We start from the raw sequence: 18,552 nt of genomic DNA, 5'->3' as shown, positions 1-18,552 counted from the left end.
AATTTCAGGTTCAGTATGCGTCTTTTGACTCCGCCTTGGACAAGTTGCGTAAGTTCGGTCAAGGTGCGTTAATGGCCAAGGCGGACATCAAATCGGCGTTTAGATTGTTACCGGTTAGGGAGACGGGTTATAATTCATTGGGTTTCCAATTTGACAACAAGTTTTACTTTGATAAGGCTCTCCCAATGGGCTTTACACTTTCTTGTTATTATTTTGAGGCATTTGCATCATTTTTAGAGTGGTCTGTCAAGCAGGTTTGCCCGGTAGGTGATATGTTGCACTACTTAGATGATTTTTTGTTTTTGGGTCAGGGTGGTAAGGAGGATATCCACAGACTGTTTAAGGCTTTTAAAGATATCTGCTGTTTGTTTGGTGTACCTTTAGCTAGTGAGAAAACAGTTCGTCCATGTCAAAGGTTGATCTTTTTAGGTGTTGTTATTGATTCTGGTTTTATGTTATTTTCATTACCTCGGGAGAAAATTATGTCTATGCTGGATAGCATACATATTTTAATGGTTAAAAAGAAAGTTACCCTTAAGGAATCACAAAGGTTGTTGGGTCTGCTAGTCTTTGCAGCCAGGGTGATTCCCATGGGCAGGGTGTTTTCAAAGAAATTATATATGGCTACTAGGGGCCTTAAGTCACCTAGGAGTCATGTTAGATTAGATAGAATGATGAAAGATGATCTATCTTTGTGGGCTGAGTTTTTAACTAACTTTAATGGTGCATCTATCTGGCAGGCTGACTTTGTTTCTCTTGAAGAGTTAGGTATTTTCACAGATGCAGCGGGTTCATTTGGCTTTGGTGCATATTTTAATGGACAATGGTCAGCAGAGCCATGGCCGGTGTCTTGGTTTGAGGCGGGTTTTACAGCTAATATTCTATTGTTAGAATTGTTTCCAGTAGTGGTCGCCATAGTTTTATGGGGTCAGTTGTTCAAGAACAGGAGGATAGTTGTACACACGGATAATAAAGGAGTGGCGTTTGCAATTAACTGTTTGTCTGCTAAATCTGAGCCAGTGGTTAAGTTGCTGCGGCACTTGGTGCTTCTGTGTTTGCAATTAAATGTTTGGCTTAAGGCTACCTATATTAAGGGCAAGGTGAATTGTATAGCTGATTCTTTGTCACGGGGTCAGTTCCACAGGTTCCAGCAATTATGCCCGGAGGCAGCAAAGGAAGGCATACCATGTCCACCCCATTTATGGGACCTCGTGTGGGACTGATACAGGAATACGCGAAGAAGTCCATTGCTGACAAAACATATGCGGATTATTGCAAGTTTTGGTCTGTATGGTGTTCGTTTTGTAGGGACAATGGTTATTCGCATACTAGTTCAGACATCAATTGTGCCCTGCAGTTTCTTGCTTCTTTGTTAGTCAAAAAATTGTCCCATAGTTATGTGTCCAGTTTTTTAGCTGGGATATCATTTTTCCAGAAGTGGATTGGTGTTAGACATATCAACTCATTCTTCCAAGTTAAACAGGTCATGAAAGGTTACCGCAGTACGAGAGCTAGTAAGGACCGTAGGCCACCCATAGTTTTTTCTACTCTGGCTAAGCTTTGCAAGGCTTGCCAGGATGTCTGTTTGGATAGCTTTGAATCAGTAATGTTTAAAACAGCCTTTGTCTTGGCATTTTTCGGAGCCCTAAGGGTGGGTGAGTTTACTGCACCAAACAGGCTTTCTCCCTCTCCATTAGCCCTGGAGGACATTTCAATTACTTCCAGGGCATTAATAATAAATATTAAAAGATCTAAAACAGATACATTGGGGAAAGGGAAACTATTATACATTTTTCGTCTGGCAAATAATAATCTTTGTCCTGTTAAAGTGGTGGAGTATTATCTGGCGCTGCGTCCAGGGGTCTCTCCACATTTTTTCACACACAGTGATGGCTCTCCACTTACCATGTTCCAATTCAAATCTGTCCTAAAGAAATGTGCTAATCACCTAGGTATGGGTAATACAGGCCTTAGCCCGCACTCTTTTAGAATTGGGGCGGCTACTGAAGCCTCCTTAGCTGGTCTGTCTGTAGAAGACATAAAGAAATTGGGCAGATGGGAGTCCGATAGGTACAAGATTTATATTCGCCCAGAATTGTTGATTGATTAACTATTGTTTCTTTCAGATGAAGCTATCAAAATTGTGTGGATTTTGGGACACTCCTTCGTCCACTGGGCCAGGAGGCAAGCGGTAACCAGACCATACGGTTTAAATTTAAATTTTCCAGTTGAAAAGGTCTGTGTTTTTTGGGGGGGACAAAGGGGTTTATGTTTGACTGATCTATTCGATCTGTGCTTGAGTAAGTCTAGCATTTGGCCCCATCCGGACGTGTTGGTTCTGCATATAGGGGGGAATGACATAGGCAGAGCCAACACGTCTTTATTGTACCAGAACCTCAAGCAGACAATATTTTCCATTATGGATATGTTTCCATCAGCGACAGTTGTGTTTTCAGAAATGATACCTAGACTGGCCTGGGCAACCAAAAAGAATCGTTTCCTTGAGAGAATTCGGAAACGTTTAAATAGAAGTATGGAGAAATTCATGAAATCTGTGGGTGGGTTTTCTTATAGACACACTGATCTGGAGGGTTTCATTCCAGGGTTGTATAGATTTGACAATGTACACTTGTCCTACATAGGAGTGGAGATTTTCAATACGGGGCTCCAGAATATTATTGAAAAGGCCACGGTTGTGGGGTAGGCATGCCTGTATACAGGCATGCGTTTGGGGGTGTCACCCAGAGTTCTGGGTGGACAGCTGTGGTGGAGTAAGGATACACTGGTTATTATTATTGGTTGGTTTACTATGGTTTTAATTGGTTATTTATTATTCAGTTATTGATTATTTATTAATTGTTTGATTAATTATTATTTAAACTATTTACCCTCAATAAACGGCCGTGGCCTTTATCCCCAACAGTTGTCGTGTTTTATATTTTAGTTTAAGTAATGCGGGGGGGGGGGGGGGGTATGATGGTCCTCATCCCATGTTAGGGCCCTGGAAGGTAATGTAAGGGCCACATGGGATGGGCCATCATCCCCTCCCTAAAGGGTTCAGTTTAAGTGGATGGGAAATAGTTAATATAATGTTTACAGTTTTGAGTCTGCACAGTTACTAACCTTTGTGCCGAGTTTTCTCATAGGGCCAGCATGTTGCTGGGCAGAATGGCTCTGGATCAGGATTGGTGAATCGCTGTAGCGGCGGGAAGACAGAAGTATATTTAAACAACAGCTGGACTGACCCGGTGGTCAGTCTGAAGTAACACCTGTGGAAGATTCAGCGTGCCCGTCCCTCCCTCCCTGTCACGGTCTGTTTTTGAGGGCGTCGCCTTACGGCGGACAGCTATAGTTTTTGTTTTTTAGAAGGTTAATTTAATTTCCTAAAGGGGGTGTCACCCAGAGTTCTGGGTGGACAGCTGTGGTGGAGTAAGGATACACTGGTTATTATTATTGGTTGGTTTACTATGGTTTTAATTGGTTATTTATTATTCAGTTATTGATTATTTATTAATTGTTTGATTAATTATTATTTAAACTATTTACCCTCAATAAACGGCCGTGGCCTTTATCCTCAACAGTTGTCGTGTTTTATATTTTAGTTTAAGTAATGCGGGGGGGGGGGTATGATGGTCCTCATCCCATGATGCAGTAAAGTCTAATCTCTCTGGGAGAGAAATGACTGATCTTCGTACACTAGAAGAAGACTCCACAGTGACGATTAAACCATCTGATAAAGGTGGGAATCTGGTGACTATGGACACACATGAATACAGAGAGATGACATTATCTTTATAGAGTGATTCCAAGAGATCCCACCATTAAATTTAAAGATAAATTAGAACGACTCCTAATTTGGGGTCTTGAAAACAAAATGATTTCTCATCAAGAATGTCAATTTATGTGTCCTGTTCATCTCCAGATTCCCACCTTTTATGCTCTTCCCAAAGTTCATAAAGGGGTGTCCCCTCTAAATCATATCAGGAGTTGACTCGATAGCACAAAATGTAGGCATCTACTTAGATCAGGTGCTTAGGGAATATGTTTCCTTGTTACCGTCCTACATACGGGATACCAGTGACTTTCTACAGAAGATTGATGGTATTCAAATCGATCATCTGCTCCTGGCATAGATGTTGAGGCTTTACACAGTTATATCAGACATGAGGATGGACTCAGGGCTGTGTCGTATTTTCTTCAGACGAGGGGAATACAGTTCCGGACACACAGCGAATACGTCATCCAACTACTACATTTTTTATTGACCCATAATTATTTTATTTTTGACACCCGATACTATCACCAGCTCAGGGGAACTGCAATGGGGAGCCCAGTGGCTCCTTCATATGCAAACTTAACCCTGGGCTGGTGGGAGAGTACCATTGTTTTTGGGGAGGAGGATAGTAGTTGGAACCCCCATATTATTTTTGGGGGCAGATACATAGATTACGTGTTCGTTGTGTGGTCCAGAACTGAGGGCCTCTTTAAAGAGTTTATGGATGGCTTTAACCAGAATCCATTGGGCCTAAGGTTCACTTTTAAGATCAATAGAAATTAATAGTGTTGGGCGCGAATATTCGCATTTTGAATTTTTATCGCAAATATATTCGCTATATATTGGAAATTATGAATATTTACTTTTTTCCGCATATTTGCATATGTGAATATTCGCATATGCGCATATTCGCATTTTCCTTCTTTTCACTTGTGGGCCAATTAGAATGATGCAAATACACTTGTCAGAGGATATCAACAACATCCCTAGCAACCAATAGTAAAGTTGCCCCACCCCCTCACTGTTTTCTTCCTTGAATACGCGAATATGTGCATATAACGAATACGCGAAATTTGCAAATATAGGACGAATATTCGTCTATATATTCACAAAATATCACAAATTCGAATATGGGCAATGCCGCTCATCACTAGAAATTAACTACCTTTTTTGGATGTCCTTATTAGAAGGGGTGACCGGGGGTTTATCGAAACCACAACTTTCAGAAAACCTACTGCAACAAATAGCCTACTAAAATGGGATAGCTTTCACCCCCTACCTCTTAAAAGGGGTATACTGACGGGACAATATCTTCCTATCTGTCGAATTTGTTCATCTATGGAGGGTTTTAATAAACAAGCGAAAGACTTACGCGATAGGTTTTCTGAAAGGGAAAAAGTGAAACAGTAATTATGCTGCCTCTGTAACGCACAGTAAAGTTTGTCATTAGGTGAATTCGTGTAGGCTCAGTCATTAGCGGGATAAGTTTTTAAGTAGGTAGTTTTCCCCATATGTATGTAGTTGATCCCTGTATGTAGTTTCTCTCAGTGTGCTGGTGTGCCCTGTAGGTAGTTTCCTGGTATGTAGTTTCCTCCATTGGATGGTATGCCCCCTGTAGGTTGTAGGTAGTTTGTCCCTCCATAAGTAGTTTTCTCCATTTATGATGGACCCTCCTCAAGGCTCCCCATAGAAGGAAGGAACGCTGCAGCACATGTCTGGTGCAATACTAGTGGCAATAATTGTTTCACTAGTCTCCTTGCTTTTTCACAGCCAAAATATGTCTATAGTTGCCATCCCTTTTATACCCCTATTACCATTCATGTCAATAGAGCAAGGGTCTACAAACTGTAGCCCTCCAGATGTTGCTAAAACTACAACTCCCAGTATGCCTGGAAAACTTCAAAATGGTATTCTATGTTGAAGGTTGTCCTGGCATGCTGGGTAGTGTAGTTTTGCAACATCTGGAGGGCCACCGTTTAGTTTCGAGACCACTGCAGAAGAGTCCAGAAAAACCAATACAGTACTGTACAGAATTTCATAAATATATATTAATATCGCTCCTCTCACTGACTCCCAAAATGTGCCTCATTTATGTGTCTTATTAATCTAGGTGATCACATCCAAGTCCTAAGTGAACAAACATGTTCTCCAAAACCTTCAAATACTGGTCTAATAGTCTTATCAATATAGAACAAATAATTGCATATATTACATAGGATGTTCTACATGTTATAAGATCTTTAACTATTATGACCTGCTAGCCCAAATTACATATTGCATTCCTACAAGAATAGCAAAATAATTGTTGCCTCTGGTATCAGATGGTATGCCATCATCTGCTCCAGCTTTTGGGCTGCAAGCAGGTCCTTCCTGCAGCCACTAGAGGCCAGTAGCGTTTCTACCTTCAGGACGCGCATGATGACATCATTCAGTGTGCCCATCCCAGAGGAAAAGATGCTCCCAGCCTCTAGTGGCCACAGGCATGACGCTTTTCATGACGCTAAGCCACAGATGTCCCAGCGAGTCCTGTTGCCATCTTGCCCACCAAAATGCTGTGGCTTCCCTGGCAGGTTTCTGATGACACCTCAATTGAAGAATCACTGTCATAGATTGTGTATATGATATCCCTGACCTATTATTCTCAGTTACAGTGCAGAACACAACCATTGTCATAACTAGCAGTGTCCCATTTTCTTATACCTGAAAAGGATTAAAGGGGTACTCCACTGGAAAACATTTATTTTTTAATCAACTGATGCCAGAAAGTTAAACAGATTTGTAAATGACTTCTATTTAAAAATCTTAATCCTTCCAGTACTTATCAGCTGCTGCATACTACAGAGGAAGTTCTTTTCTTTTTGAATTTCCTTTCTGTCTTACCACAAGTGCTGACACCTCTGCTGACACCTCTGTCCATGTCAGGAACTATCCAGAGAAGGAGAGGTTGGCTATGGGGATTTGCTCCTACTCTGGACAGTTCCTAAAATGGACAGAGGTGTCAGCAGAGAGCACTTGTGGTCAGACAGAAAGGAAGTTCAAAAAGGAAAGAACTTCCTCTATAGTATACAGCAGCTGATAAGTACTGGAAGGGTTAAGATTTTTTAATAGAAGTAATTTACAAATCTGTATAACTTTCTGGCACCAGTTGATTAAAAAAAAAAAAAAAAAAGTTTTCCACCGGAGTACCCCTTTAAGTTAGTGATATCTAAGTGATAAGTACTGTGACATTTTCCCTGTATCACTCTATCACGCATACATAATACAGTTTGAGCATGTGAGATCATTATATGATGACTATTGTTGTTTGCCTTATATTTGAGCTTTGACATTGTTATGCAGTACCCGCTTGTGCTGTAACTTGACAGTGCGTTTTATACCACTATGTGCACTGTATGCATTATTTTTATACCTTGACATTACTGTTTACATTATATCTGTATGGTGATGTCACTATGTGTCTTGTTCTTGTACACTAGAGATACCAAAATAATGGGCCAAATCATGTACTTTTCATGTTCTGACCATGGTTGCTTGTTATGCCCCTGAACTAAACTATATATTGGGTAGGGTGGTGCTGGAGACACCCTGTTCCTAACAGAGACAGGTAGTAGCTGAGTTAAGGATATAATCTTGGCAGTGAACTATACTACATTATATTTTGCAATTACCGTATATACTCGAGTATGAGCCGAGTTTTTCAGCACGATTTTTCGTGCTGAAAAGGCCACCCCCCCCCCCCTCGGCTTATACTCGAGTGAACTCACCACCTGTCAATCCCTTCTCAGTGGTCTTTAACCTGCCGACCTCCAGATGTTGCAAAACTACAACTCCCAGCATGCCCGGACAGCCATCAGCCAATGTCCCTGTGCATCATCGTCAAGGCAATGTCACTACTCCGGGGCCGGGCCCGAAGCGCAGAGAAGAGGCCCCCCTGGTGAAAATGGACAGCCCGCAACGACTAACCATCCCCACCGGACGGTCCCTGCAGCATAGATGGTCCGGACCAGCTCACCCTAACTTCCTGCCGAGGGGAGGTGAGTACAAAACAAAAGGTGTGGATGATGACGAAGGCTGCAGTGGTCTTCAACCTGCGGACCTCCAGAGGTTTCAAAACTACAACTCCCAGCATGCCCGGACAGCCGATGGCTGTCCGGGCATGCTGCGAGTTGTAGTTTTGCAACTTCTGGAGGTCCGCAGGTTGAAGACCACTGATGAAGGGATTGACAGGCAGTGATGATGAAGGGGGGGGGGGGGGATAATGACGGGGGTCTGGATGATTACATGGGGGGATGATGTATTTCCCACCCTAGGCTTATAGTCGAGTCAATAACTTTTCCTGGGTTTTTGGGGTGAAATTAGGGGCCTCGGCTTATATTCGGGTCGGCTTATACTCTAGTATATAAGGTAAAATGTTGCAAGTTAATAAACTGTATTGACTTATAATATTCAACTGTTTGACTGGTTTTCAAATGAGATATTGTAGAAGCCTCGTGTCAATTGCCCTGTTTGCTCTGTATATAATCTGCCCTTAGCCAGTAGCGATTTATAACATCTTTTAAATATCAAACAAGTATCCGTCTATTTATACTTCTGTTTTTGAAAGTCAGAAAATAATTCTTTCCTATAGTATAAAAAAGGAAATCAAATGAAACGAGCAAGACCTCACAAACGTTTATGGGTCAGTTGGTTTACATGACAGTAGGTTATAAACAGGATAGCATATCTGAAGATATAATGCTATAATAGAATAAGAAAGGGTCAGTAGTATATTGTTATTATATCACAGAAATTTGGAAAACAAGGTACATCCAAAACACTGTATATAGGCAGTTGGCATAATGATTGGGTTTGCAATGTATAATGATATCATTTCAGGCCAAAGGTTCATTTGCATAGGATTTGTATGTTCCCAGAACATTTACCATTATGTGGAGGTTTTTGTTTATGCCTTTCCTTAACTCTTTTTGCCCATGTGGCATGCAGGCTTCATTTTGGTTTACAAATGCACAATGATTTACAAATTGCGGAACAATATGCCAATTTTTGCCATGATTTGGGGAAAATCACAGCAAAAACGGAAAAAAGCAGAAGAAATGCAGTGTGTACACAGCCTAAGAGGAGCTGTATAACTACTGTATGTCCAGATCCCATAGAGATAGCAGGTATACAGTGGGGCGGTGTAATGGAAGCTAGTAGGAGGGATCTGGTAAGTGATAATGTCATCCTGTACTTCAAAGAAAGTCAGACTGGTAATCACATGACCAAGTTAGACTAAGAAAAACGCATAGATGCAGCTGTGCTGGAATAAAACAAATGGCGCTGTAGGACTAGTTATGATGAGTGTGCGTAGGAAATATAGGAAACATAGGAAATAGGGAAATTAGATTGGATAGACAGAAGTACAAAATTGTAGTTTAATTTTATGACATAAAATTTGAGTTGAGACAGAAAATACAACCAAGTCTGTGTTACACTAGCCATAACCATATAGATTTTCCCCAATATGACAAACGCTATCAGATTCTTTTTACAGTCACTAAGCTCATCAGAAATGGGACATATATGAAAATATAAAAAAAATTTCCCATGGTAATTCATTTACATTTTCTACGCTGGAAAATGTTCAGGATTTGCAATGACCCATGTGTACTTTTTCTGAGCAGTAATATACACATGGAATGTACCGTATTTATTGGTGTATACCACGCACCGGCCTATAACACGCACCCTCATTTTACCAAGGATATTTGGGTAAAAAAAGTTTTTTACTCAAATATCCTTGGTAAAATGAGGGTGCGTGTGTGTGCATGCGTATACCCCGATACACCCCCAGGAAAGGCAGGGAGAGAGGGGCCGTCGCTGCCCGCTTCTCTCCCCCTGCCTTTCCTGGGGTCTAGAGCCCTGCTGCCGCCGCTTCTCTCCCACTGGCTATCTGCGCCGCTGACTGTTCTCCCCCTCTGACTATCGGTGCCGGTGCCCCATTGCTGGCGCCGATAGCCAGGGGGAGAGAAGGGGCAGCGGCACCCATTGCCGGCGCCTCTGCCCCGTTGCCTCCCCCATCCCCGGTTGTATAATTACCTGTTGCCGGGGTCGGGTCCGCGCTGCTTCAGGCCTCCGGTGTGCGTCCCATGCGTCTTTGCTATGCACTGCACTGCGCGGCGCAATGACGAGTGCCGCTGCCCCTTCTCTCCCCCTGTCTGTCGGTGCCGCTGCCTCATTGACGGCACCGCTTCTCTCCCCCTGGCTATCGGCGCCGGCAATGGGGCATCGGCACCGATAGTCAGGGGGAGAGAACGGGCAGCCGCACCGATAGCCAGGGAGAGAGAAGGGCCGGCAGCAGGGCTATAGACCCCAGGACAGGCAGGAGCAGAGAAGCCGGCAGCGGTGGCGGTCTCTGCACCTGCAAAGCCGCTGCAGTTCATTGATTTAAAGCGCCCGCTTTAAATCATTGAACTGCAGGGGCTTATCGGCGTATAACACGCAGGTAGACTTTAGGCAAAAAATTTTTGCCTAAAAAGTGCGTGTTATACGCCGATAAATACGGTAATAGTTACAATTATGACTTAAAGGGGTACGCCGGTGGTTAATTTTTTTTGACTATATGTGTAAGTTTAGTTTTTTTGCAATATACATGTGTTATATGTTTTGGCAGCATGTATGTGTTTTTCTTACCTGTTTGTTGGGCAGGAAGTTCTGTAGTTCAGAGGGTTTTCTTTTACTGTTGTCCACAGTTCTGAGTCTGTTGTGGACAAGATGTCACAGATTTTTTTCTCTCTCTGTCTGCTGTGGACAAGATGTCACAGCTCCTCCCCTCCCCTCCCCCTGCTCTGTATTCTGAGGACGCAGGTCTGCACAGGAGAAGGACCTCACAGAGAAGATAAGTGTTATCTGAAGGGGAGGATGAGAAGGTGCAGGGGCTGGGGATGTATTACTGCAGGGGAATAAATCTCATACTGGGAATGATCTCTATATGTGAAGGGGGAGGGGGTGACTCCTGAATGACACATGCTGGGAGTTGTAGTCCCTGTTGTGTGTGTGTGTATGCTAGTGTTTATAAACCAGTGTGCCTCCAGCTGTTGCAAAACTACAACTCCCAGCATGCCCTGACAGACTTTGGGCATGTTGGGAGTTGTAGATTTGCAACAGCTGGAGGCACACTGGTTGGGAAACACTGGTCTAGCCTATTTAGCATACACATCATGTTACACCAGTGTTTCCAAACCACTGTGCCTCCAGCTGTTGCAAAACTACAACTCCTAGCATGCCCAAAGGCTGTCAGGGCATGCTGGGAGTTGTAGTTTTGCAACACCTGGAGGCACCCTGGTTGGGAAACACTGGTGTATGCCCTACAGAGGTGTGGTTAACTACAACCCCCAGGAGACTACAGAGGCAGCATGCTGGTGTTATAACACAGACTGAAGACTCCTGAATGACACATGCTGGGAGTTGTAGTCCCTTTTGTGTGTGTGTGTATGACAGTGTATCCCAACCAAGGCTGATTATATTAGTGTGCTGTGTATAAGGGGGCTGACCCGGGAAAATAGTAGGGTGGGTAAAGGGCGGAACAAAAAAAAAACAGGAGCCGCCCCAAACCAGCAAGGCATGTGGCGTGCTGGGATTTGTAGTTTTCAGCACAGCAAGAAACAGGAAATAGAAGCAAAGATAGAAAAACAAAGTGGTGGATAAAAAGACAACAAAGAACGGAAATAGAGTAGGCTAAACAACAAGAATAGAAATGAAACAAAACAAATAGGGTAAGTCACAAACGGAAAAACATGTTGACCACCGGAGTACCCCTTTAAATTTGAACAATACATTAGAATGTTTCTACTGGTTAGAAAGGACTGTTTATTTGGTAATACCATAGATGTAGATTGTGTTATATTATTATAATAGTTTTGTTACAATAATAAAAAATCAGTGCATTATCAAGCACAGATTAATCAGTCTGCGCTGAAACCACAACTTTCTGGTTTTTCCCATAACAACCAATCACACCTTGGTTTGATATCTTGACAAAATCTGGTATATTTAACGCTGGACTGTGATTGGTTATTATTGGCAAAACCAGAGAGTTTGGTTTTCAGACAGATATCAATCTGGTCCATGGTCTATGGCCAGCCCCATGTAAACTGCTCAAAAAATAAAGGGAACATTTAAACAACACAATGTAACTCCAAGTCAATCACACTTCTGTGAAATCACACTGTCCACTCAGGAAGCAACACTTATTGACAATCAATTTCACATGCTGTTGTGCAAATGGAACAGACAACAGGTGGAAATTATAGGCAATTAGCAAGACACCCCCAATAAAGGAATGGTTCTGCAGGTGGTGACCACAGACCACTTATCAGTTCCTATGCTTCCTGGCTGATGTTTTGGTCACTTTTGAATGCTGGTGGTGCTTTCACTCTAGTGGTAGCATGAGGCGGAGTCTACAACCCACACACGTGGTTCAGGTAGTGAAGCTGATCCAGGATGGCACATCAATACGAGCTGTGGCAAGAAGGTTTGCTGTGTCTGTCAGCGTAGTGTCCGGAGCAGTAGGAGCACTGCCAAAGCCCTGCAAAATGACCTCCAGCAGGCCACAAATGTTCATGTGTCCACTCAAACTGTCAGAAACAGACTCCATGAGGGTGGTATGAGGGCCCGATGCCTACAGGTGGGGGTTGTGCTTACAGCCCAACACCGTGCAGGACGTTTGGCAGTTGCCAGAGAACAACAAGATTAGCGAATTCGCCACTGGCGCCCTGTGCTCATCACAGATGAAAGCAGGTTCCCACTGAGCACATGTGACAGACGTGACAGAGTCTGCAGACGCTGTGGAGAACGTTCTGCTGCCTGCAACATCCTCCAGCATGACCAGTTTGGTGGTGGGTCAGTAATGGTTTGGGGTGGCATTTCTTTGGGGGGCCACACAGGCCTCCATGTGCTTGCTAAAGGTAGGTTGACTGCCATTAGGTACCGAGATGAGATCTTCAGACCCCTTGTGAGACCATATACTGGTGCGGTTGGCCCTGTGTTCCTCCTAATGCAAGACAATGCTAGACCTCATGTGGCTGGAGTGTGTCAGCAGTTCCTGCAATAGGAAAGCATTGAGGCTATGGACTGGCCCGCCCGTTCCCCAGACCTGAATCCGATTGAACACATCTGGGACATCATGTCTCGCTCCATCCACCAATGCCACATTGCAACCCCAGACTGTCCAGGAGTTGGCAGATGCTTTAGTCCAGTTCTGGGAGGACATCCCTCAGGAGACCATCTCATCAGGAGCATGCCCAGGTGTTGTAGGGAGGTCATATAGGCACGTGGAGGCCACACACACTACTGAGCCTCATTTTGACTTGTTTTAAGGACATTACATCAAAGTTAGATCAGCCTGTAGTGTGGTTTGCTACTTTGATTTTGAGTGTGACTCCATATCCAGACCTCCATGGGTTGATAAATTAGATTTCCATTGATAATTTTTGTGATTTGAGCAGTGTAGTTTCTTCTGTACACAAATAGATGAAATACACTGAAATACACTGTCATTTCCAATATCCTTTGGTTTTAATTCCAATCTAAATATAGAAGACTCTAGGAGTCTTAAAGGAGATTATAATTACTATTATTCACATATCTTCTCTTCCATGTCATTATTGGTCACAAGGAAATTTTTAAGACAAAAGACAATGAACAATGAAGGTAAATAGGAGAATGGATAGGAAAACCTATACATTAAGTAATGTAATGTATGTCACTTGTTAATAATGATCTAAAAGCTATTCCAGTTATAACTAGCATGTGTCACGGCAGAATCCATCCATCAAGCATAGGGTACAAATGATCCCAAATTACAAATTGCTGCTCCTAATGCCACCAACCCATGGCAATATGCAAAACTTCTGAAGTACCGTATTTTTCGCCCTATAGGACGCACCGGCGTATAAGACGCACCCAATTTATAGATGCAAAATCTAAAAAAATAAAGATTTTGAACCCAATAGTAGTCTTCAACCTGCGGACCTCCAGATGTTGCAAAACATCTGGAGGTCCGCAGATTGAAGACCACTGCATAAGAGGTAATACTCACGTGTCCCCGCCGCTCCGGACCCGTCACTGCTGCCCTGGATGTCGCTCCATCGCTGTCGCCGTGTCCCTGTCGCTCCGGAACGTCTCTGCTGCCGGACGGGTATCCTCGCTCTCCGTCTCCGCCATCACGTTGTTACGCACGCCGATGCACGTAGGCGACGTGATGACAAGGAAGGAGAGCACCGGCCACACAGGGGATCCCTGAACGGAGAAGACACCGAGGAGGCAGGTAAGGTCCCTCCCGGTGTCCTGTAAGCACTAACCCGGCTATTCAGTCGGGCTGTTCGGGACCGCCGCGGTGAAATCGCGGCAGTCCCGAACAGCCCGACTGAACAGCCGGGTTAGTGTCACTTTCCCTTCAGACGTGATTGCCTGTATTAGCCGCGGGTCCCGGCCGTTGATGGCCACAGGAACCGCCGCGATAGGTGTGTATTCGCCGTATAAGACGCACCGACTTTTTCCCCCCAGTTTTGGGGAAGAAAACGTGCGTCTTATACGGCGAAAAATACGGTACATTGTGAAATACCTGGTGGAAATTAGTTTTGAAGAGAATGGGAAGAAGGAGAAATAAAGAAAGACAATTTTTCAGGCTCCTTAGCTGTACAGTGGGGCAAAAGGTATTTGGTTGGCCACCAATTGTGCAAGTTCTCCCACTTAAAAAAATTAGTGAGGCCTGTAATTTTCATCATATGTATACCTCAACTATGAGAGACATAATGAGAGAGAAACAATCCATAAAATCACATTGTCTGATTTATAAAGAATTTATTTGCAAATTAAGGTAGAAAATAAGTAAAAAAGTAAATAACAAAAGTTAATCTCAATACGTTGTTATGTACCCTTTGTCGGCAATGACAGAGGTCAAACGTTTTCTGTAAGTCTTCACAAGGTCTTCACACACTGTTGCTGGTATTTTGTCCCATTCTTCCATGCAGATCTCTTCTAGATCTCTCGCTGGGCAAGACAGACTTTCAACTTCCTCCAAAGGTTTTCTATGGGATTGGGATCTGGAGACTGGCTAGGCCACTCCAGGACCTTGAAATGCTTCTTACAAAGCCACTCCTTCATTGCCCAGGCGGTGTGTTTGGCATCATTGCCATGCTGAAAGACCCAGCCACGTTTCATCTTCAATGCCCTTGCTGATGGAAGGAGGTTTTCACTCAAAATTCCACAATAAATGGCCCCATTCATTATTTCCTTTACATGGATAAGTCATCCTGGTCCCTTAGCAGAAAAAACGCCCCAAAGCATGATGTTTCCACCCCCATGCTTCACAGTAGGTATGGTGTTCTTTGTATGCAACTCAACATTCTTTCTCCTCCAAACACGATGAGTTGAGTTTTTACCAAAAAGTTTTACTTTGGTTTCATCTGACCATATGACATTCTCCCAATACTCTTCTGGATCATCCAAATGCTCTCTAGGAAACTTCAGACGGGCCTGGACATGTACTGGCTTAAGCAGGGGGATACACCTAGCACTGCATGATTTGAGTCCCTGGTGGCGTAGTGTGTTACTGATGGTAGCCTTTGTTACTTTGGTCCCAGCTCTTTGCAGGTCATTCATTACGTCTCCCATGTGGTTTTGGATTTTTTGCTCAACGTTCTTGTGATCATTTTGACACCACGGGGTGAGATCTTCCGTGGAGCCCCAGATCGAGGGAGATTATCAGTGGTCTTGGATGTCTTCCATTTTCTAATAATTGCTTTCACAGTTGATTTCTTCACAACAAGCTGCTTGCCTATTGCAGATTCAGTCTTCCAAGCCTGGTGCAAGTCTACAATTTTGTTTCTGGTGTCCTTTGACAGCTCTTGGCCATAGTGGAGTTTGGAGTGTGACTGTTTGAGGTTGTGGACAGGTGTCTTTTATAGTGAAAACAAGTTCAAACAGGTGCCATTAATACAGGTAACGAGTGGAGAGCAGAGGAGACTCTTAAAGAAGAAGTTATAGGTCTGTGAGAGCCAGAAATCTTGCTTGTTTTTAGGTGACCAAATGCTTATTTTCCACCATAATTTGCAAATAAATTCTTTAAAAATCAGACAATATGAATTTGTGATTTTTTTTCTCACGATGTCTCTCATAGTTGAGGTATACCTATGATGAAAATGACAGGCCTCTCTCATCTTTTTAAGTGGGAGAACTTGCACAATTGGTGGCTGACAAAATACTTTTTTGCTCCACTGTATGTAAAATTGGGATAAGTATATTCTTCCTTTTGTCCACTACATCTTTGGTAATGTGCTAAATATACGTTTTCAAGGAGGGACAGATAGAAGGGAACATGACTAAAGGATCAGACTACATGCAGGGTTTGTAAGTAGTCTGTTACTATGGAAACACAGATCTGCATAACTGTTTTAGATACAAAATCTCTGGATATTTAAGACTATTTGAAAAGTTGTTTTACTTTATATCTTAAATACATTAGAGCAATATACATTGTAAAATGTTGCAAAGATAAATAGTAATGTTTAAAGGGAACCTGTCATTAGCTTTATCCTGCATAAACCACCACTGCTTTATAGTGTGGATGAACAGCTTTCTTACCATGAGTTTTAATAGCATTATATAACATAATAAAGCATTAATAACAGCCGCATTAGTGAAAAGAAGAGCTATGATTACCACTTGCACTGTGTGCTAATTCCTTTCTTGCAGTCATGGAGGCGGAGCCACTCGAGTAAATAACCACAGAGGATGGTCCCTGAACACTCCCATTCTTGTTTAACTGATGTCCCTGAGGCAGGGATAAGTCATCACAAGACTGTTCTAGGTATCTATCTCAGAGACAAGCAAGAATATGTGTGTTTAGGCACCATCAGACTGAGCGGCATTCAGTGCACACAGTAATCTACAATACTACTTTTAAATAATGCATATTACTAACAATACAGACACATTTAGAAACCTATTCACTTGCAGTAAAAGTTAACATACATTTTAGGAAATGTATACTAATTTCTAATAAATCACCATGTTTTTGATCACCATGTTTCCAGAGACACCATTATTTATTTTTTTCATCAATGTACGTGTATTGTTGTTATTAGTCATAAAGTTAGTGTAAAGTTGTGTGATTTTATATCACCATGTTGGGGTACCGTATATACTCGAGTATAAGCCGACCCGAATATAATCCGAGGCCCCTAATTTCACCCCAAAAACCCAGGAAAACTTGATTATAGGCCTAGGGTGGGAAATACATCATCCCCCCTGTCATCATCCAGACCCCTGTCATTAACACCCCATCATCATCCCCCTGTCATCATCCAGACCCCCGTCATCATCACCCTGTCATCATCCAGACCCCCATCATCATCACCCTGTCATCATCCAGACCCCCGTCATCATCACCCTCGTCATCACCCCCCCCCCCCTTCATCATCACCGCCTGTCAATCCCTTCAATCAGTGGTCTTCAACCTGCGGACCTCCAGATGTTGCAAAACTACAACTCCCAGCATGCCCGGGCATGCTAGGAATTGTAGTTTTTAAACATCTGGAGGTCTGCAGGTTGAAGACCACTGCCTTTGTCATCATCCAGACCCCCCCCTTTAGTTTTCTACTCACCTCCCCTCGGTGGGAAGGGTGTGTGAGCTGGTCCGGGCCATCTATGCTGCAGGGATCATCCGGTGGGGAGGGTTAATCATTGCGGGCTGTCCACCTTCACCTGGAGGCCCTTTTCTCTGCTCCAGGCCCGGACTAGTGACGTTGCCTTGACGACGACGCACAGGGACGTTCATGCCCAGGACGTCCCTGTGTGTCGTTGTCAAGGCAACGTCACTAGTCCGGGACCGGGACTGGAGTGGAGAAGAGGGCCTCCAGGTGAAGATGGGCCGCCTGGAACAACTAACCCTCCCCACTGGACGGTCCCTGCAGCATAGATGGCCCGGACCAGCTCACCCTTCATTCCCACCGAGGGGAGGTGAGTAGAAAACTAAAGGGGGGGGCGGGGGTCTGGATGATAACGAAGGCCGCAGTGGTCTTCAACCTTCGGACCTCCAGATGTTTCAAAACTTGTAGTAGGGTTGGAAATGGGGGGGGGGGGGGGGGGGGAAACAGCATATCTGCTATTGTGTTAAGCTGATAATAATTTTTACAGTGTTCACCATGTGGTATAAATGACAACGCTAAATAGGATCACATACATGACAGAAGCGAGGACCTCTTTTAGTCCCATGGCCACATTCACATCCCCATTGTGACCTATAAACATCAGCAACCTGTCGAAATGGGATGCTGATATATATGGGCACAGACAAACATGGGTCCCATTGACTTCAAGGAATTAGACCTAGTCAACTAATGACTGTATTTGTACTACGGCTCAAAAATGTGGTTTGCTGGGCTTTTAAGTCCAAAGTACAAAAGACGTATACCTTTATATCTTCAGGAAATAACCCGACCGTAGACACTGACTCACTACATTCAGGCCATTGAATTCAATTGGGTCCCATGCCTGTCTGTGCTCGCATATGTCGTCATCCTATTTTGACAGGTTGCTGACCTATATGTGTCACGGAGGATTTTTTATCAGCTGTTGTAGGGGAGTGTCATCTGACACCACGCACTATACAGTTTTTAGGACCCTATGATGCCTGCCAATATACTGTATACCATTCCTTCATACATATATGTTAGGGGTGTATACCTCCAACAGAAAGCTTGAATGCTGTGTATACAGAGCCTCAGCTGTCTATG

At 43.5% G+C, this 18,552-nt stretch overlaps 1 long non-coding RNA gene across 1 annotated transcript in view; it reads right to left on the bottom strand.

Annotated features, from left to right (window-relative positions):
• Positions 1-17,554, bottom strand: part of LOC130304309 (uncharacterized) — a 47,171-nt gene extending 29,617 nt beyond the window's left edge. The window contains exon 1 of the long non-coding RNA XR_008854092.1: positions 17,422-17,554. This is a non-coding gene — a long non-coding RNA (uncharacterized LOC130304309). The remainder of the gene's footprint in view (positions 1-17,421) is intronic.
• Between the last annotated feature and the right edge of the window lie 998 nt (positions 17,555-18,552).

The sequence above is a fragment of the Hyla sarda genome, chromosome 1 (assembly GCF_029499605.1).
Source record: "Hyla sarda isolate aHylSar1 chromosome 1, aHylSar1.hap1, whole genome shotgun sequence".
NCBI lineage: Eukaryota > Metazoa > Chordata > Amphibia > Anura > Hylidae > Hyla > Hyla sarda.
Note: the sequence above shows the minus strand (reverse complement) of the source record. Positions and strands in the feature narration are given on the sequence as shown.